Genomic DNA, 20,534 nt, shown 5'->3' on the forward strand with positions numbered 1-20,534 from the left:
AAAAAAAAAAAAAAAAAAAAGACTATTGCCTTAGAGAAAGGCCCTTAATGACCTGTGATATGCAAATGATACAACCTGCTTGCTGAAAGTGAAGAAGACCTGAAGCACCTATTGATGAAGGCCAAAGACTACAGCCTTCAGCAGAGATTATACTTCAACATAAAGAGAACCTGCCCACTAGGAGTGTTAAAATGTGGCCCTGTTTTTCTTATTCAAACTTTGTTTACATAACGTCACCAACACCCACCTCTGTAAACGTGTCAGACTGTATCTAATTGTCACACATTTCCAGAAGTGAAACAGCTGGTCAAAGTACCGGATGTCTGAGTTTTGAAATAGCGGCCTCCAGTAGGTGTGGACAGATCTTGAGTTAAGTTCAATGTGTGCTTTTTCAAATGGGAATAAAAGTCATCCCCTTGCCTGATGGCTTGGTGCTTATGTTAACGCACAGGAAGTCCTTGTGCTAAGCCATGAAGACACTCCCAGGCTCTGCTTCTATTTGGGGATGGAGGAAACATGGACTGGAATGTGGCCGACGGTGGACAGGCCTACAGATTCCGGTCTGGCTCCACGACCAGGCCACGCCGTCACCTCAGGCTCTGGTGAGGGCCGCCTGACCCTGCACACACACTGCTGTGAGGCTGCTGGTCTGGGCTCCTGCATTCAAGATTGAGATGTGCACACACACTCTGCAACTCTGTCACGTCTCTTTAATACATGGCCATTTAAATACAGCTCAGACGAAGCATAAAGAAATGACTATTCAAATGACCTGCACTCCCACGGCCACAGGAAGCGCTGCTAAAACGGTCGCCCCCAGCTTCATGCAGAACACCAGGAGGTTTGCTAGTCCTGAGGACAGACTCAGTGGCACTCCTGCTGCTGTCGCTGGTGTGTGCTGGCGCCTCCATGTGGCCGGACATGTGCACTGCAGGCCGCACCCCTCTAGCTTTTCCTTGTCCAGGTCGCGTGCTTTCTTCCGCTCAACTGTATGGCTTTGCATATCTCTTAGCAAGGCTGCTGCACAGAGACACAGTGTAGCATGGTGCTTCGGGCAAGGTGATCACACATGCCAACGTGCACGGTGAAACAGAAAACCAACGCAGGCCAACGCCTGGGGAAGTCTGCACCTGCAGCCCCCCTGCCCAAACCTGGAGAGACACTCGTGGTTCCTGAAGTGGCACCCGCGCCCCAGCACGGCAGGCACGCGAGAGTGAAAAGCTGTTCGGGGCTGAGTCACGGGCTTGCCTCGGATCCTGGTTTCTTTGCAAAAATCCCTCTGTGTGCACAGAGAGCATACTTGCTGCTGAAACGTACTTGCGTAAGCACACGGGGGCTCTGGGTCAGTCTCTACCGCCTCCTCCTCCCTGTCTTGCTGATGAAAGTTAAAAACAAACCCCACTGGGCTTCGCTTGGAACAATTACGGACACCTAAGAAGTACCCCTCGGAAGGAAGGTTGAGCAATCCTACTTCCGTAGTGATACTGCCTCGGAAACCCAAGGAGAGGTCGCTATGAGTCAGGGCTGACTCGACGGCACATAACAACAACAACAACAAGAAGTACCCACCAGCCACGCCTCGGAAGGAAGATGGGGCAGTCTACTTCTGTAGTGATACTGCCTCGGAAACCCAAGGAGGGGTCACTATGAATCGGGTCTGACTCGACGGCACACAACAACAACAACAACAACAAGTACGCAGCACGTGAAAGGAGCTCTTGGCTCAAACTCATGACTTTACTATGGGAAAGTCACTAAATTACTTCCTGGTTTTATTACAAAACGCAAAACTTGTGCTGTAAAGGACAATTAGCTTATTCACTTAGAAAAAGCCTCGCTTGAGGAAAAGAGCGCTTTGTTGAAGACCACAGAGTTAAACATTGCGGAGTCTGTGGTCTGCAGATGCCTGGTGTGGGGCGGCCCTTAACCAGCTGAGAAGGTGAGAAGGGCAGGAGAGAGCACGCGGGGCGCGGAGAAGGGGCGGCTAAACGCACCACCTTTCGAAGCTGACACAAGAATGCAGCCAGAGAGGTGGGAAAAGCAGAAAGCACTGTCATGGCGCCTGACCGGCCAGTGACCACCTGTCAGGTCAACGAGAAAGGATGCTGCCTGCATCACCTCTCCTTCTAGGGCGTGTCACAGGATTGGGGACTTAGGACATTTAAAGTCACAGCAGGAACCTAATGCTGCAATACAGCCACTTCTGCAGACAGAAAGGCAGGCAAACTCACCACAGCTTTCAGAAAAAGGGCCATGATCGTAGTGCCTGGGAAAAGTGTGGGCATCATTTATAAACTCTGGGAACAAACCTTGGAGACTGTTTTTTTGTTCTGTGCTGAGGTCTGCTGTGAATTTAGTTTTGGGGACACTTTTATCCCGATACCATTTCTAGTTTTCACAGACATGTGCTCAGTGTATAAAAACTAAAACTAACCCCAACCAAACCAACCTGGAGAAGTGACTTAGAATGGAAGCCCTCCTGCATCTCACAGGCCTACTGTCCCCATGACAGGGGCAGGAGGAGCCCAAGGGGCCTGCTGTGAGCTGAACGGCTTCCCTACAAGGACATGTTGCCTTCCTAACCCCAGTGCCTGTGAACACGACACATCCCGTAGTATGTCACTTACATGAATAGAGTGAGTGGTGTATGGAGTGGATGCATAGAGTCCAGACCTCATTAGTGGTTACCAGGGACTGGAGGGAGGGGAAATGGGCATCTGTGCTTAGGGGACATCCATGTTATGTTCTATTGCCATCGAGCGCTTCAAGCTCCTAGTGACACTTTAGGACGGAGGAGAAGTGCCCAGAGGGCTCCCAAAGCTACAATCTTCACAGCAGGAGACTGCCTGCAGAGTGGCTGGTGGGATTGAACCATCACCCTTCCAATTAGCAGCTGAGTGTTTTATCCACTGTGCCACCAGGGCTTCCTGGATTTATGCTAATGGTGGTGAAATGACCAGGGGCAGGACAGTGAGTGAGTACACAGTGTGAAGGGCTGTCAGAGGTCCTGAATCATTCATGTGAAAAAAAAATCATACATGTGAGATCATGTATGTCTCGTTATGTGTATTTTCACTATAATAAAAAGAATCACTCACTTAGACCAAAAAAAAAAAAAAACCCAAAACTGAAAGGTGACAGATGGCCCAACAGAGTGTTCCCGTCTGTTTCCAGAGGACCCAGCAGTCATGTGCTGGATGAAACACTCTATAGAGAAAACCTGGGAGCATTCCAGGTGCCACAAGAGGGTTAGACCTGGGAGCATTCCCAGCCATGAGATGGTTAAACCCATAAGCATTCCAGGCACCATGAGAGCATGAAACCTCGTGTTATCACAGGTAGGAGAGCAGGAGAGGTGAGGTGTTTCCATCGGAAACCCAGTCTTTCCTTCTACAATGACAGAGAAACCCAATAAAGGATGGCTGCTGGGGCAAGTGACTGCCGCTGGGCTTCCGAATGCGCGCCTGCCACGCTGGACACAGCTGAGGATGACCGACAGAGAGCACACACGTCAGTCCAGGAGGAGAGGCCCTGGGACGCTCCACAGGCGCGAGGGTGGCCAGACTTCAGCTCTCCGACCCTCAGCAGCCCCCTCGCTGGGGAAGGACATCATGGTTGGTACTGCGGGGGGTCGGTGACAAGGAGGAGACCGTCCGTGCGATGGGCTCACAGAGGAGCCACAACAGTGGGCTCACACCAAGCCAGGACCGTGAGGACGGGACATGGCCAGTCGCGGTTGCATTCTGTTATATCCAAGGTCACCGTGAGTCAGAGCCAGCCACACCGCAGCTTACACCTTGAGGGACGAGAAGGGACAGAGGGCAGGGAGGCCTGCTGTATTCAGAGTCAGTGGGACCAGCGAGTAGCCTGAGGAGCGGGAGGTGAGCCGCTGGGGCACGCTCACTCAGGACACTGTGGATGACGGTCAGAAAGCACACTTCTCATACACTGGAACGGCTGTTCCTACACTGGTGGGTCCAGCTGCCCTGGGACCCTGGGTGCAGCCTAACCAGACACGGGGCAACACCATGTTCCTGGCAGTGAGGAGACTGCAGCTGGGTAGTGGAGACTGTGTCCGGTCAACCAGCTGGGAGAGGACAGGCCTGGCAGGACACTGGAACATGCTGGGAATGCTGGGGCCCAGGGGATGCAGTGGGTGACAGAGGCGGGGGGGCAGGAGCTGGGCCCTGTGGCATCCTATGAGCTTAGCTGATTCAAGTTGTTGGCAATGGGGGGGATGTGTTGGGGGGCTTGGACCAGGGATGTGACAGCATCAGATTCCCACCTCTGATATTTCCCTCCAGCAGCTGTGAGAGGACAGACTAAGGCCTGGAAGGGGGTTGAAAGGTCCCCATTGTACCCCGAGCTGGAGCAGAAGAGTCAGGATGAGATGTGGCCATGCAAGGAGGTGGGACATGAGTAACGTCCCAGAGACAGAGCACGGTGGATGTGGGCACCACTGAGCCATGAGGGTCAGGGGGCCGCATGGCTCTAGATGGGTGCAGAGGCTGGGCCCTTCACAGGAGGTCCTGGGTGGAACAAGGAGAGGACACAATGATGCTCAAGATGCCAAGGGACGCCATTGTCAAGTATGACCACCAGCTCTACAGGCCACAGAACGCTTTCCCTCTGTGGGGTCTAGCCTGTCAGGCCACGGGTTTGCTAATCTATGACGCTCTGTGAAAGGAGCTAGAAGAAGGGCAAGGAAAATGAAGGCCATGGGTATGTTTACTGCATTTCAGTAAATCTCTTTGGTCTTCTGCATTGCTTGTGCCTCTTAAAGGTGGAGTTACAGGTGAGTGTTGGTGATTCTGCAGAGGAATCGGCTCTTAGCATGACACGCCTTTCAGCGTGTGTACTAGACCGAGTGGTTGTGAAGTAACAAACTAGGTTTGTGCGTGCTGCTCCTGGAGCCATTCTCATTCGTTCAGTCACACACTGTGTCGACGTGTGAGCATGGCAACACATTAGACTGGATGGGTCCTGTAGAGTTTTCAGAAGTTACCAAAGAATAGAATTAATTGCTTTGAATCTAGTAATTTTGCACTGGGCAAATATTGATTTCTTTCCTAACACCTTTAATTTCTAATGGAGCTTGAAATTAACTTTGGGTTTTAATTCTTTTGTGCTCTGGGTTTGTATGTCAGGGCCATTAATAACGTCAGGAGCGCACTGAGCATGTGGTTTGTGAGCTGGGAGCTCATAGCAAGTAGTCAGAGTGTGGGTTCCCCATGTTCTGGTGACGTTTCTCTGCTTCTGCTGAGAAAAACTGCTATTTTTGGTTCCACGTTCAAAGTGTTTCTTGGCCCTAAGTATATGTATGCAAATCTAAAGTATAAAGGAAACTTACTAGTTGATACATGTCTAGGCTTCTAAACAGCACTGACAAGATCTCCAAGGCCATGTGGGACTCAAGAAAAACCCTCTGAGAGATCACATTTCAGAGCGCACAGAGTGGGAAACAGTAATGTTCTTAAAACCAGGTGCCTCCATCAGTGGCTGGTTTCCCAAAAGGCGATCACCAGGCCTTCTTTCCCAGGCACCTCTGGGTGGACATGAGCCTCAAGCCTCTCAGTCAGCAGCCACCCACATGGATCTCTGATGTGTTCAGCCTCAGGGTGAAAGTTGAAAACACCCATCTCTCTCGCCCCACCTGCCCCACAAACCCTCCTCCGCCCCTCCCTCCCCTGTCCCAAATCTCCCTTCCTTGGGTGGCACTGCTTGAACATAGTTCAGGAGACTGGGTGGCCGCAGCCCTCCTGGAAGGGGTCTGGAGGGACCGCCCATTGGGACACCTGCCTCCTCAGTAGGTGCAGCCTAGCCCATCCCCACTGCACTGTCCATCTTTCAAAGTATCTGCTAAACTAGTCCCCCTCAAACTCCACAGACACAGCCTAGCTTCATTCTGGGAACAATAAGCCCATCTTCCCAAGGGTCAGAGTTCGATTTATTGCAGTGGAGAAGGACACAGCTCCCCACGACTCGAGTTTGCCTTTCCACTGGGTTTCTTCATTATACAGCACAATGAAAAGACCATTTTCTTAAACTAATCAATAGAGAGACTGCTGGAATCTAAATAATCCCAGCAAGAAAATTACAGTTTGTGCAGGTTAAATTTGTTGTTTTCATTCCCACATGTGAAATTGATGCTAGTCAAGTGTCAGAGTAAACCTGTTGGCTGGACCAGCAATCACATGGGGCAGGACTTGGGGCCTGGCACACGTTCATGTCCTTGGGCCTGGAAGCTCTGGCGAAGGCAAGGAGGAAGAGAAGCAGCATTCTGAATTTCGACGGAAATCCCAATCTAGTTTTCGAGGGAACTGTGTGTTGTTCTGTTTGGTTTCTACATAGTCAGTGAATCACCTGGGTTTTAAACTAATATGTCTTTAGTCTTGACCATGCTTACCATCTTTTACCACATATGTTTAAGGTACATGGGAAATGTTTCCTGTCAGTGAACTTCCCTCATTGCTGACAATTTCCATGCTTGTCAATACATTTCTCAACCATATTACTTCTGCCCCGTGAATCATTTCATATTTTCATTTCTATTTCTAAAATATTTGTCAGGCCCTAAACCTAGGTAAGCCCCAGAAATGAGGCTGAGAGAAAGCCACCACTATTCAGCTGGAGCTATGGTAATGTGTGGTAGTTAAGATGGTGTGCCAACTTGGTTGGGCCTGGTTGAGTAGCTGGGAAGCTGGTGGTAGTTATTCCCCATGATGAGACTGGCAATCAACTCCATGGTGGGATCTACCATAAGCAGTTGAGTAGCTGCTTTAGGGATGTGGTCTGCTTCCCAAATATAAGAAGCAGCTTTGGGAATAGTCTCTAGCTTATGGCATGCTTAACCCTGCATGTAGCCAAGCCATTGTTCAGCAGCCTGCCATGCTCTGCCGACCTTGGGACTTTCAATGGTCTTGAATCAACAGCCTGCCATGTTATTTGGTAATATTGCGACTGTGCCTTTTTACTTGTCAACCTTGGGCTTGTCAGCCTCAGCAGCCAGCAGCTGCCTGAGTGAACAAAAGTCTCTAGCTCCAGTGGGCTGGGATCAGGAGGCAGAGCTGAAGCTCGAGGTTGAGGGGCTTTCACCCAGTCCCTAGAGCCTGGCACTTTTAACTCAGACTTAAAGCCTCTAAAACTGTAATAGAATAAACTTTGTTTGTAAAATCTATCCCATTTGTGGTATGTTCCTGTCAGAGAGGCACTAGGTAACCAAAACACAATGCCACTAGGCGATGTGGTTAACTGTATGTGTCAACGTGGTGAGGTGAGGGTGCCTCGTCATTCATTAACCACTAGTCCAGATCATGCTGCAGAAACTGAGGTTTCTAATGGGAGAAAGATTCTGCCTCAATATTGTCCCAGAAATCCTGCCAGAGCCTCCAGCCTGTTGCCTGCTCTCAGGTTTGTGGACTTGCAAGCCCCCACAATCATGCAAATCTATTCCTTAAAATCTACTTCTAGTTCTCTGTCTCTATCACGTGTCTATCCATATATTCTCTCTACCCACCCATTCATTCAACCATCCACCCACACATCCTACCTACAAAAAAACACACCAAAACCTATTGCCATCGACTCTACCCCTACTACAACCTACCTACTCATCCATCCATCCACTTACCCACCTATATATCCATCTACCTATCTACCCACCCATCAATGTATCCATCTTGTTGTTAGGTGCCTTTGAGTCAGCTCTGACTCATAGTGACCCTATGTACAAACAGAATGAAACACTGTCTGGTCCTATGCCAGCCTCACAATCTTCATTATACCTGAGCCCATCATTGCATCCACGACATCAATCCATCTCATTGAGGGCCTTCCCCTCTTTCATTGACCCTCCACTTTACTAAGCATAATATCTTTCTCCAAGGAATGGTCCCTTCTGACAACATGACCAAAGTAGGTGAGATGAAGTCTGGCCATTCTCACTTCCAAGGAGCATTACAGCTGCACTTCCTCCAGGACAGATTTGTTAGTCCTTTTAGCAGTCCATGGTACTTTCAGTATTCTTTACCAACACCAAAACTCAAAACCATCAACTGTTCTTTGGTCTTCCTTATTTATTCATTGTCCATCTTTTACACGCATATGAGGCAATTGAAAATACCATGGTTGGGTTAGGTGCACCTTAGTCTTCAAAGAGACATTTTTGCTCTTCAGCATTTTAAAGAGGTCTTTTGTAATAGAGTTGCCCAGCACAATACGTCATCTGCTGTCCTCACTGCTACTTCCATTGGTGTTGACTGTGGAATCAAGTAATAGGAAATCTTTGACAATTTCAATCTTTCCTCCATTTATTGTGATGCTGCTTATTGGTCCAGTTGTGAGGACTTTTTGTTTTCTTTATATTGAGGTAAAATCCATACTTCAGATTGTAGTCTTTAATCTTCATCAGTAAGTGCTCCAAGTCTTCTTCACTTTCAGCAAACAAAGTTGTGTCATCTGTGTATCACAGGTTGTTAATGAGTCTTCCTCCAACTCTGATGCCATGCTCTTCTTCATATAGTCCAGCTTCTCAGATTATTTGCTCAGCATCCAGATTGAATAAGTATGGTGAAAGGATACAACCCTGCCACACTCCCTTCCTGATTTTAAACCATGAGGTATCCCTTTGCTCTGTTTGAACGACGGCCTCCTAGTCTATGTACAGGCTTCTCATGAGTGCAATTAAGTGTTCAGGAATTCCAATTCTTTTCAATGTTATCCATAATTTGTTATGATCCACACAGTCAAATACTTTTCCAAAGTCAATAAAACACAAGTAAACACCTTTCTGGTATTCTTTGCTTTCAGCTAAGGTCCATCTGACATCACCTATGATATCCCTCATTCCACATCCTCTTCTGAATCCAGCTTGCATTTCTGGAAGCTTTCAGTCAATATACTGCTGCATCTGTTTTTGAATTATCATCAGTAAGATTTTACTTGTGTATGATATTAATGATATTGTTTGGTAATTTCCACATTCTGTGAGATCACCTTTCTTTGGTGATGGGTACAAATATGGATCTCTTCCAGTCATTTGGCCAGGTAGCTGTTTTCCAAATTTCTTGGCATAGACGAGTGAATGCCTGCAGTGCTGCATCCTTTTGTTGAAACATCTCAATGGGTATTCCATCAATTCCTGGAGACTTGTTCTTTGCCAATTCCTTCAGTGCAGGTTCAACTTCTTCCTTCAATACCATTGGTTCTTGATCATATGCCACCTCCTGACATGGATGAACACTGACCAGTTCTTTTTGGCACAGTGATTCTGTGTATTCCTTCCATCTTTTTGATGTTTCCTGCATCATTCAATATTGTGCCCATAGAATCTTTCAATATTGCAACTCGAGGCATGAAATTTTTCTTTAGTTCTTTCAGCTTGAGAAATGCCAAGTGTGTTCTTCTCTTTTGGTTTTCTAACTCCAGGCCTTTGTACATTTCAGTATAAAAATTGACTTTGTCTTCTCAAGCTGCTCTTTGAAATCTTCTACTCAACTCTTTTGTCTCATCATTTCTTCCATTTGCTTTTGCTACTCTCCATTCAAGAGCAAGTTTCAGAGTCTCTTCTGACAACCATTTTGGTCTTTTCTTCCTTTCCTGTCTTTTTAATGACCTTTTGCTCTCTTCACATGTTCACAATTCCTCTGGTTTTCTCCCATTGATGTTCAATGCATCAAATATCTTCTCTACATGGTCTCTAAATTCAGGAGGGCTATAATCAAGGTCATAGTTTGGCTCTTGTGTCCAAAGACACAAGTTGTCAAAAATGACAATTTTTCTAGATTTGTACTTTGTACATTCTACATTTCCATTACTAATGGTTGTTCGCAGTTTTTTCTCATCATTTTGAGTTGTGCCACATCAGCAAATGCAGGTCCTTAAAGCTTTACACCATCCACATCATTAAAGATGACTCTACTCCAAGGACACAGCTCTTCCCCAGTCATATTTTGAGTCTTGACGGCAGTGAGTTTGGTTTTGGGTTTTTTTTCCTCTGACCAGAGGAGCTCATCTTCTGGCACTAAACCAGACAATGTGTCAAGGTTATTCATAAAGTTTTCCAGTAATATATCAGACAGTGTTTCACTGCTCTACATAAGGTTTTCACTGGCCAATTCTTTGAGAAGTGGATGGCCCCTCCTTCTTCTGAGTCTGTCTTCGTCTAGAAGCTCCACTGAAACACGTCCACCATGGGTGACTCTACTGGTATTTGAATTACTGGTGACATAGCCTACAGCCTCACAGCAACACACAAGCCACCACAGCACGACAAACTGACAGATGACGTATCCATCCATTCATTTACCTACCTATCTATCCATCTACCTATGCATCTATCCACCCACCCATCAAAGCACACATCTACTTCCCTACCTGTCTATCCCTCCCTGCCTCCCTCCCTCCCTCCCTCTCTATTCTATCAGTCCTGTTTCTCTCAAGCACCCTTGTTGGCACAAAGAGAAAGTCATCTGGTGGCTGTGGTCCCTATGTTGGCAGCAGCAGGTGCAGCGGTGGACGCTTCTCCGAGCCCATTGCTCAGTCACCGCACTTCTGTTGCCTTCGTTACTCTGCTCCCTCCCGGCCCCGCTCCACTTCAGCTCTCTCGGGACTGACCGCGCTGCTGATCGGCCACATTGGCACGTGGCATGGATTTCCTCTGTTTGCTGGGTGCTCACCAGGTGCTGTGAGCTCAGAGGAGTGCAGGTCTCGCTTCGACTGGTGGCAGCCCTGCATGCTGAGACCCCAGCTCCCTCCCTCCAGGTGTCTTGTTCACATGCTGTTCCTACTCTCCTTTCCCAGGGCCGCTTCCACGAGAGGGCAGGAAATCCTTATTGCCATCTCTCCCTGTGCACGTTCAGGTTACTTCCTTCTCCTCTCTCACGGAGCTATGTTAGCCTGAGCTCAAGGGTTATACAAAAGAAAAAGTTCCTTCACAGGGTTCTCCAGAGAAACAGGATTGATAGGATATGGAGACAGAGTAGGCAGATGGCAGGTAGGTACATAGATAGATAGATAGATAGATAGATAGATAGATAAATGATAACTAACTAGATAGATAGATGGATGGATGGACAGATGATAGAAAAAATCCTCACGCACAATGAACCAACAATGTTTATGCCTTTCACCAAGCTTTAAGTAGTTTAGGATCTTCCAGGATCATCAATCTGGCCTGCCAAAGTCCCACTTTACTAATTTAGGAAGTCTATACCCATGTCAGCATAAAGAACCCTGACACGCTAGCATTTAGTGTGTTTGGGTACGTCTTCCACTGGATGCTGCAATGGTCTCTAAGTGGTGAGACTCAGAAGCAGACAGCTGGAGGTAGAAACTCAGCCAGGCTTCACTGTGCTCTGAGCTCTATGGCAGCCTTGTGGATGGAGAGAAACTTCTCTCCACACCAAATCCATCCTGTGTGACCGGTGGGCCCTTGGCCTCACCCAGCAGCATGAGGGATGATCATATGCCTTGACAAGCTGTGCCCAGCTGATGTCAAAGCTGGCTTGGATCATTGCAAGGGGCCTCGTTAGGACACAACACCTGCTTGTGAGTGATGACGGCAATTTTGAAGATGCCACATGGACTAACACTTGGTGTGGTACCTGTGAGGGAAGGATGGGGTTTCTAAGAGTCAGGCAGCCATGTTTTGAGGCAGAGGTCCCATGAAAACTTTGGACAGAATCCTGGGATGGGACCAGCGCTTCTAGGACCAGACCTCAGCTCTACTTGAAAATATGGCCTCATCTCTCCATTGAGCACACTTCACTGGTTAGGACAAAAGGTCTCCAAATGACACATTTCACTAACAACTGGGAAGGAACCAGCTGTGAGGACACCCCAAAAGTTAAGCTCCCCTTCTTTAGGAGGGGCACCATGGCTCTTCCATGGGGAAACTGTGCTTCTTGGTGGGTGATCCACCTTTGTCAATGGCCCAGAAGAGGATTCTTCAGGTGGATGGGTACTTGCTGTCTGGATTCCATCACTTGGTCTGTGCTTCTCTGAGCCCTCTTTCCAGGAGGGGATGGATAAAAGGAGTGGAGGGAGCTGTTGCTAAAAAACCAGAAGCCAATCCTCGATTCTGCAGGATCTCCTCAGTCAGAGTGAAAAACCGCAGGATGCTTTACTGAGCAGTGTTTGTGTGTGTGTGTGTGTGTGTGTGTGTGTTTGTAGGGAGCACTTGGCAAACAAAGCAGGTGTTGACTTTCAGGAATAAATTTAACAATTCAGGTCACAGCTGGAAGAGACCCTCAAGGGAGGCAGCTTTTCCTTCTGCTTGGTTAAGCTTACAGCCACACAGGAATCTTCCAACCAGTTTTGTTTCTCAACAGAGATAATTATCCATCAGTTGTTCCCTAAGATGACACTCGACACTCAAAGCTAAAACATGGAGGCAAACCTTAATAAAACAAAACCATTTCTGTGGCTTTCAGTATGAGAAAAGCTAACAGTTGCAGAAGTGGCATCAAAAAAGCCACACGGTCCTCTTTAGATGCTTCAGAACACTGTTTAGCAGCCTTACTTTGGATGTAACCATGAGCCAGTCACATACAAGGGCAGAATTAAAGGTCATTTCTGGATTAACACTGTGAACTCAACTCTTTCTTCTAAAGGGCAATAAGAAAAGCCATATCATGGTAGAAATGGAGGACAGGGAATCATACCTAGTCGTATGGGAGGATAGCTGGTTCAGCCCACGTTCTCAGCTCTGCATCCTGGTCTTCTCGCCAACCTCCTCACCGTGGCCATGTGGGGGGAATGACCCATGCTGTAGACACCGTGCTAGACACTTCACACATGCCTTTGTGTAGGCCTAAAAGGGGGTCTGCCAATTTGGAGTTATCAAGTGGCAAAGGCAGTAAGAAGCTACGTGACTCATCGGGCTAATGTAATATAGTTTAAGAAGGCATGATCACAAGATGGAATAAACACAAGTATTATGTGTCCACAGTCAAAGGTCACTGACTTAAGAAAACACTTATGATAAAAAGGGTCCCCGGGTACCCATGGTGCCCCTATTCTCTATTGTAAACAACTTAAGCTCCCCTCAGACCTGACCCACCAGGTCAACATGGCGCCAGCTGATGAAGGATGAACGGGGACCCTTACCTCATTTTTGACTGATAAACTCTGGATGAGCCACAACCCTCAAGACTAGGCTAAGGGACCTTCTGTGTGACTCAAATGAAGCTGTGGCCCCCTCCTGTGGACCCTTGGTTTCGGCTTTCCCTCCTCTTTCCTACTGCCCCCCTCCGCCCTCACATCAGGCTTACCGATTGTGAGTAGGCCTGTGCTGTAAACTGACCGCACTGTGTGCTCTGTGTACCAGAGTGCCGTCCACAGCAGTGCCAGAGCTGGACCCTTGTGTCACTGGAAACAACTCGATGTAGGGGTTACACGAGTGGCTGGGACTGACTTGGGCACCCAGTTACATGTGGACGTCCTAATCCCAGCACTACAAACCCAGTTTGAAAACAGGGTTGTCAGCTGTTATGTGAATGAGGTCTTATCAGGGCAGGTGGTTCCAAACTCTACTGTCTTCTGATCCATAAAAAGAGCAGAACCACAGAGACACATAGAGAAGAGGAGGAGAGCTGCAGAGATGGTGCACTTGAGGCCCTGGGATGCCAGCGACCCCAGGGGCAGCTACTGCCAGTTGAAACAGACAAGGAAGGGCCTGCCCCTAGAGCTACACCCAGAATTCAGACTTCTAGCCTCCTGAACTGTAAGGAAATAAACCCGTGCTCTTTACAGCTGCCCACTGGGGCGTCTGTGTCCTGGCAGCCCTGGGGAATGACGGCAGCAGGCAATCAGCTCCACCAGGAAACAACAAGAAGTCCTGGTTTGTGGTGTTTGCCAAGTTCCATGGTATAAGTCTCCCAGTGTGGCTGATCTCCAAGTACAGGGGCTTATTCCTGAATATGAAACCATCAGCTGTCACGAGCAGGGAGGAGACACCCAGCACAGCACCCAGAGGAGGACCCCAAGGACCTGGGACACCCAGCTAAGGGCCTGAGACTCCAAGGGGGTCTCCTGTAGGCTGAGTTCCACATCATCGTGCTCATCGCACCTCCTGGAATTTGCTTCTGCCGCCCCCCCGATGCGTGCTGCTCTGTGAGCCATACTTACCAGCCACCCACACTAGGATCTTAGCTCAGGGGCTGTCCCACTCATGCGCGCTGCTCTGTGAGCCACACCTAACGGCCCCCCACACCAGGACCTTTGCTTAGTGGCCATTCCTCCCTGAATCCTGCCCACCATCTCCACCCCTATGCCTCTCTCTCACATTGCACACAGTGTCCTTCTGCCAGGCTGACGTGTATACAATGCCTTCTACTGTTGGGTGAACGCATGCAGACTGTTGACCTGTTTCCTTTCCTCCTACTTTGTCTACGCCTCGAAAAGAACTCTTGTTTGTATTTCTGTATCCAGAGTGACCTTGGAGCTCCGGTGATGAAACGGCTGAGCACTCGGCTGCTGACCCACCCAGTGGCTCCAAGGGAGGAAGACGCAGGGCTGCTCCTAAAGACCACAGCCCAGAAAACCCGCGGGCGAATGAATGGAGAGTGTCCGCGACTCACAGATCAAGCCCAAGTTCTTAGGCTAAGCACTTGCAGCAGGCAGCACTGACGACGTGTGACACCAAGCAGTAGTTTGGCTGGGCAGCAGACCAACAGAATCAGAGGGCAGACACGGGCTGCCTCCAACTCCACTTCTCCTTCCTCGTTTCTGGAGCAGAACAAGCTCTCTGAAGTTTCCTTCCTCATCTTGTGATGACAGCAGCCTCCTCCCATAACCCACATGGCAAGCGGGCAGCGCTGCGGCCTCTGTCCTCCTCCCTTCCCTCTCACAGTGGAGAAGACAGGGCAAAGGTTCAAACCACAAGGAGTGTCATGCATCCTGCCAGCTCCCCACAGACACAGTGGGCAGCCCTGCCTCCGGGAAGTCCACAGGTCTCAGCCCATGTCTACACAGGCTGTGTAAGACGCATCTGCAACGACTTTGTGCAGCATCTCTTCATTCAGAGAAAGTCATACTTTTGGAGCTTCAGGAAGAGTCTTTGTCAAGCTGAAATTAAATCCCTTCTTTCTGTGGTTCATCACCAGCATCACTCCAAAGCCAGGCACGAAAGGACGGCTTCAGCCAAAATTTGGCTGCCCAGAGAAGTGAAGGGCCCAGGGCCGCAGTCTCCGAGTGCCCTGCACTGTTCCAATCCAGCGAGATTCATGCAGCTGAGGCTGAGACAGTGGCCTCCAAGCCCCCTCCTGCACGTGCACAGGGGCGCCTCCCACTCCTGTCCGGCATCCTCACCTGTAGATGCCCGGTGGGAAGGCGTTCAACTTGCTGCTGCGATTACTCTTCTCTTGGCAACAGGCGGGGTTTCGGAAAATGACACCCCGACTATTTCCCTCTCTCCCCAGTTGTTCCGGCTGAGGTGAGACACTTAGGTTCCCATCTAGAAAGTACACACAGCCAAGCAACCAAAATAATAGCCAACTCAGGCCAGTCTCTCGGTGCCTCACGTGCGTCAGAGCGGACCTGTACTGCACAGGACGCCCAAAGGCTGACGGTTTAGGACGCAGGTCACCAGGGCTTCCTTCTGAGGCCCTGTGGACAGACTCAAACTTCCACCCTTTGCGTTCATAGGTTGATAGTTAAGTGCACTAGTCACTGGTTTGTATTTAGCCCAGAGCAATGCCCTGCATATGCATGTGAGAACTGATCTCTGATTTGTGGCGCTGGCAAAGGCCACATACTGAATGCACAGTGGATCGTAGAATAAACAACTCTGCCTCAGAGGAAGGACAGCTGGAAGGCTCCTTAGAACCAAGGATGGTAAGACTTCACCTCTCAGACTCCAGACATGTTGTCAGGAGGGACCAGCACTGGAGAAGGTAAAGTAGAGGGTCAGTGAAAAGGAGGAAGACTTTCAACAAGATGGACTGGCACAGGGGCTGCAATGGCCTGGAGCACAGCAGTGCTGGCAGACGGTGCCACGTGGTCGCCGTGAGCCAGGCCAGCCATCGCAGGGCCTAAGGAAGCCTTTTCCTTCTCCAGCAAGCGCTGGTGTAAATACGGAGCCTCCGCTGGTGTCTTCCCTACGGGGCACAGGTGTGAAAACAGGGTCCACGTGCTGAACCTAGGCTGTAGTCAGCGCTCCGGGCCCTCACATGACCTATCATCAGACAATGACTAGGTTGGCTTCTTTTTGAAACTTAGTGTCAAAAAAGTTAGAAAAATAAAGGATTTTATTATTTCAGATTTACAAAATACTTTAATAGACAACACAGAGCTGTGGTGGCACATTGCCTAAGGCATTTGACTGCTAACCAGAAGGTTGGTGGTTCAAACCCACCAGCTGCTCCCTGGAAGGATGAGGAGGCAGTTGACTTCCATAAAGATTTACCACCTTGGAAACCCAGTGGGCATTGCTGTGAGTCAGAATTGACTCAATGGCAGTAGGCTTGGGTTTTTTTTGGTTTTAATAGAGAAAACCTTGCTGACTGTTCTAGAGTACATGTAAGCTAAGAGAGGTTAAGTGACTTGCCCAAGAACACAATGCAAGGATGTCACAAAGAGGGAAAAAAAAGTGGGGTGTGTGTCAGGAGGAGGACTGACCTTCCAGTCTTGTGCCAGTGCTGGGGCCTATGGCTGCACCCGAGAATGGACCTCACCTCCACAGTTCTGGATGGAGCCACACGGATGTGCAAGAGGGTCTGAGGAAATAGAGGGTGGACAGCGTAGGGGAGAGCTTGTCCTACAACTGTGAAGCTCAGACGGGAGGACAAGGTGGCCATAGAACCTGGGACCCTGAGGCTTTGACATCACAGTGTCTGACAAGAACCCTGAGCTCACATCCCCACAGCATTTTCCTGAAGCAGGGGTGCATGGAACATGTGACAGGATGGACCCAAGCTTGCCCAAGACAACACCCCATGCTCGTCAATGTTGCGCCACAGCTCTGTCCTACACCCGCCACTCCCGCCGGCCGGGCTGCAGCTGACTGCGCCCCATCTAAGCGCGCCTCCCTCAGCATGACTTGTGTGGCCTCGGCTACTGGCCACTCCCGCACACCCCCATCACCAGCTGACAACGTCCGGCACGTGGCTTCCCCCAGAGGCACGCTGGGTGTACAGGTTTGCTGGCCCCCGCCCAGTGCCCCCCTGTGACTGCTGCCCTACCTGTCATTGCCATGCTGTCTCTCTCAGCCACTTCTATTCTCTGTCTATTCCTCCTCCCTCCCCTTCAGCCCCCTTCTCTTTTCACAGTTTCACTCTCAAAAGTCAGCATAAAGGACTTTGGTTTTTCAGAAGTTCACTCTGAATGTCCTCTGTATGTACTTCACTCAGTCTTTGATTGCATTTAGCCACTGAGCGTATGTTGAGTGCTGGGTGGTCCCCAGGGACAACAGGGGGCAGAGCTGGCATTGTCACCAGACAGAGGGTGGGCAGACTCCGGGGACAAGTGGGGACTGAGGCTAGCACTGTCTCTGTCCAGAGGGTGGGCAGAGCCTGGGGACATGTGAGGACCAAGGCTGGCACTGTCCCTGTCTGGGGTTGGAGTGCCATGAAGGAGTCAGTCTGAAAGAACTCTGAAAAATAGAAGTGAATATGCTAAGAGGAGATGGATATCTAAGAAGAAAACCTAAAATAAGGGGATGTGTTCCAGTCCTAGGGACCGGGAAGGTCCCCCTCAGAGGGGCAGCAAAGCACGGCCCTGAAGAACAATTACCAGTGGACAGCTGTGTGGAGAGGGCCCAGTCCCCAAGGGGCTGGTGAGGCAGGAGGGTGCAAGGATGAAAGGTGTCCTGCAAAAACTGAAAGGAGACCACTGGGGTTGATGAGGAAGAAGCCAAGTGGTAGATGGGCAGGTACCCAGCAGGACCGTGTCTGCCCACCTTCACAGTGGAGGGGGGCTATCCTGTAAGGCCCCATGGGCACCCCACCAGGAGCATGTCTGCTCACCTTCACAGTGGAGGCTGGTTCCCCTGCAAGGCCCCGTAGCACTCCACCAGGACCGTGTCTGCCCACCTTCACAGTGGAGGGACCCTGTAAAGCTCCATGGGCACCCCCCAGGACTGTGTCTGTTCACTTTCACAGCGGAGGCTGGTCTACTCTGTTAGGCCAGCACTGGTTGGTAGCTGCCATTTTTACAGTCACACTAAAATTCCAAGTTGTGGTCCTTGGAGCTCATGTGTGGGGTCTTTCCAAGTGGGCCCAGTGGCCACTGAATCAGTTCCAACTCCTGGCACCCCACACATCAGAGCAGAGCTGGGCCCCGCTGGGTTCTCCAAGGCTCACCTTCCAGAAGTGCATCAGCAGCCTTCCTTCCAAGCACCCCTGGGTGGACTCACAGCTGCAACTGCTCAGTCAGCCGCTGAGCACGCTTACCCCTGCAGCCCTCAGAGACTTCCAAGAGGATGGAGATGCAGAAGGTCTTCCTTCTACTACATCTCAATGTGGAACCCACTGGCCCTAGGGAAATGTGACTACAAGCAGGTAGGAGTAATTTCTTTTATAAAATCATGTTTCAAATTAAAGTGTTTATGGGTATAATAAGTGAGCTTTGGTGGCATAGTGCCTAAGGCATGTGACTGCTAGCCAAAATGTTAGTGGTTCAAATCCACCAGCTGGTCCATGGAAGGAAGATGGGGCAATCTAATCCCATAAAGATTCATACCCTGGAAATCCAGCGGGAGTCGCCATGAGTTGGAACTGACTTGATGGCAGTGGGTTTGGTTTTTGGTTTGGTTTGTGGGTGTAATGGGTCATCAGCCACAGTGTATGGGCTATTGCAAACCCACTGTGCCCTTCACGTGTCCATAACAGGATGCACCGCCATTTATAGTTCACAAATGTATGGGCTCAGAGTTCCAGGCCACAGCCCATGTCATAGTGTCCTCTGAAGTCTCCCCTTCTCTGGGATGCTGCCCCGTGATGAGAATGCCCTTCTACATTTGTGTGGCTGCATCAGGACCTTCTTGGTGCTTCAGAGCTCAGGAACCACATAATTTTGAAATCGGAAGACACCTGGTTGACCCTCTAGTCTATGTCCCTTCTCTCAGCTCTAGAGACACCCACTGTCTACATACCTGGGCAAGGTAAGATGTCTTTAGAACAGATGTCTGGGAAAATATTTACCACTTCACAGCATGAAGATGCGGGACTTAATCACTGCATTGCTACCTCAAAACACCACCTTTCTCTGTCACATATTAACGACTTTCTTTGCCCACTTGTGGCCTTTACAGTTCCAAGGTTTTCATATCTTCTGGGGTGTCCTGGGGACACTTCTTGCAGCTGCACATAAGGGTCTGTCATTTGAGGTAAGAATAGGCGAGGTTCAAGAGAGGACCTAGCTGACTACTAAGAAAACTCAGTTACAAACCTGAGATGAGGGGCAGCTTTAGAGAGTTTCAAGTGTGTCACTTAGAGCCATGACTGTGAGTGCTGGAGGATCACACACCAACAAAGCATTAGTTGTGGCCTTGCAATCCACCCTGGACTCCACTTCTTACAGTGTGTTACTGCACACAATGATGGGGGCCGTTTCAGGAACTGTTCTGCCCCTCACCCCAAGCCTCTACTCGGGGCACACTGTGCCTGTTGTCACTGCTCAAAGTGAAGTGAAGAGAAAGTGGTCTATGAAGGGAGGGTTCAGATACTACACTCCTATCATTTCAGGGTGTCAGGAGAAGATTACCACCCCCTTCCCTCCGTCATTCATGTGCATGTACACACATGCACACACACACAAACACACATACACACACACAACCCTCTCCTCTCAACTAGAGCTGACATGCAAGATCTGTTTACAAAAGTGTTTTGTAAACAGCAAAGCATTATTGGAAAATTCACATTACAATTGGAGGACTGGAACTCATCTTATAGACTATTCTTTGAAGAACAAAAAATTAAAATTTACTTAACTTTTCAGGATAACACTATTACATAAAACAAGGCATATGTCAATTTTACTAATCATCTTTGCATGACTTTTTATTTTCAATATTTTGCAATGTCTACCTTTTTATGTTTTTATTTAGATATACCAAGTCACTTGACTTTGTACCATTTTTTGACTCATGTAACCAAACTGTTGTGTAGAGCATGAGACCACTGCTGTCCAGACAGCCACTGCTCCCTCACTGTGTCCCTCTGAGACACCCACCCTGCAGATACCACCAATCCCCCCTCACCGTGTCCCTCTCTAAGACACCTACCCTGCAGAGAGCCACCATCCCCCCTCACTGTGTCCCTCTCTGAGACACCCACCCTGCAGACAGCCACCATCCCCCCTCACTGTGTCCCTCTCTGAGACACCCAGCCTGCAGAAACCCCCCGTCCCCCTCACCGTGTCCCTCTGAGACACCCACCCTGCAGACACCCACTGTCCTTGCCCCTCTTGTGTCCCTCTCTGATGAACTGACAGATGCAGGTCCCACTAGAGGCATCACATGAACAGAACTTTCCACACACTCGGTCTAGATAGACATAACTTGGACGCACCAAGGCAGATCCTACATCAACTTT

General features: G+C 49.4%; 1 protein-coding gene across 1 annotated transcript in view; it reads right to left on the bottom strand.

The window, feature by feature from the left end:
* CNTNAP2 (contactin associated protein 2) overlaps positions 1-20,534 on the bottom strand; it is a gene marked incomplete at its 5' end in the record, with an annotated part of 1,317,366 nt that overhangs the window by 749,676 nt on the left and 547,156 nt on the right. The gene's annotated exons all lie outside the window — the stretch shown is intronic.

The sequence above is a fragment of the Orycteropus afer genome, unplaced genomic scaffold (genome assembly GCF_000298275.1).
Source record: "Orycteropus afer afer isolate SDZICR_OR568_19922 unplaced genomic scaffold, OryAfe1.0 scaffold00556, whole genome shotgun sequence".
Lineage (NCBI taxonomy): Eukaryota > Metazoa > Chordata > Mammalia > Tubulidentata > Orycteropodidae > Orycteropus > Orycteropus afer.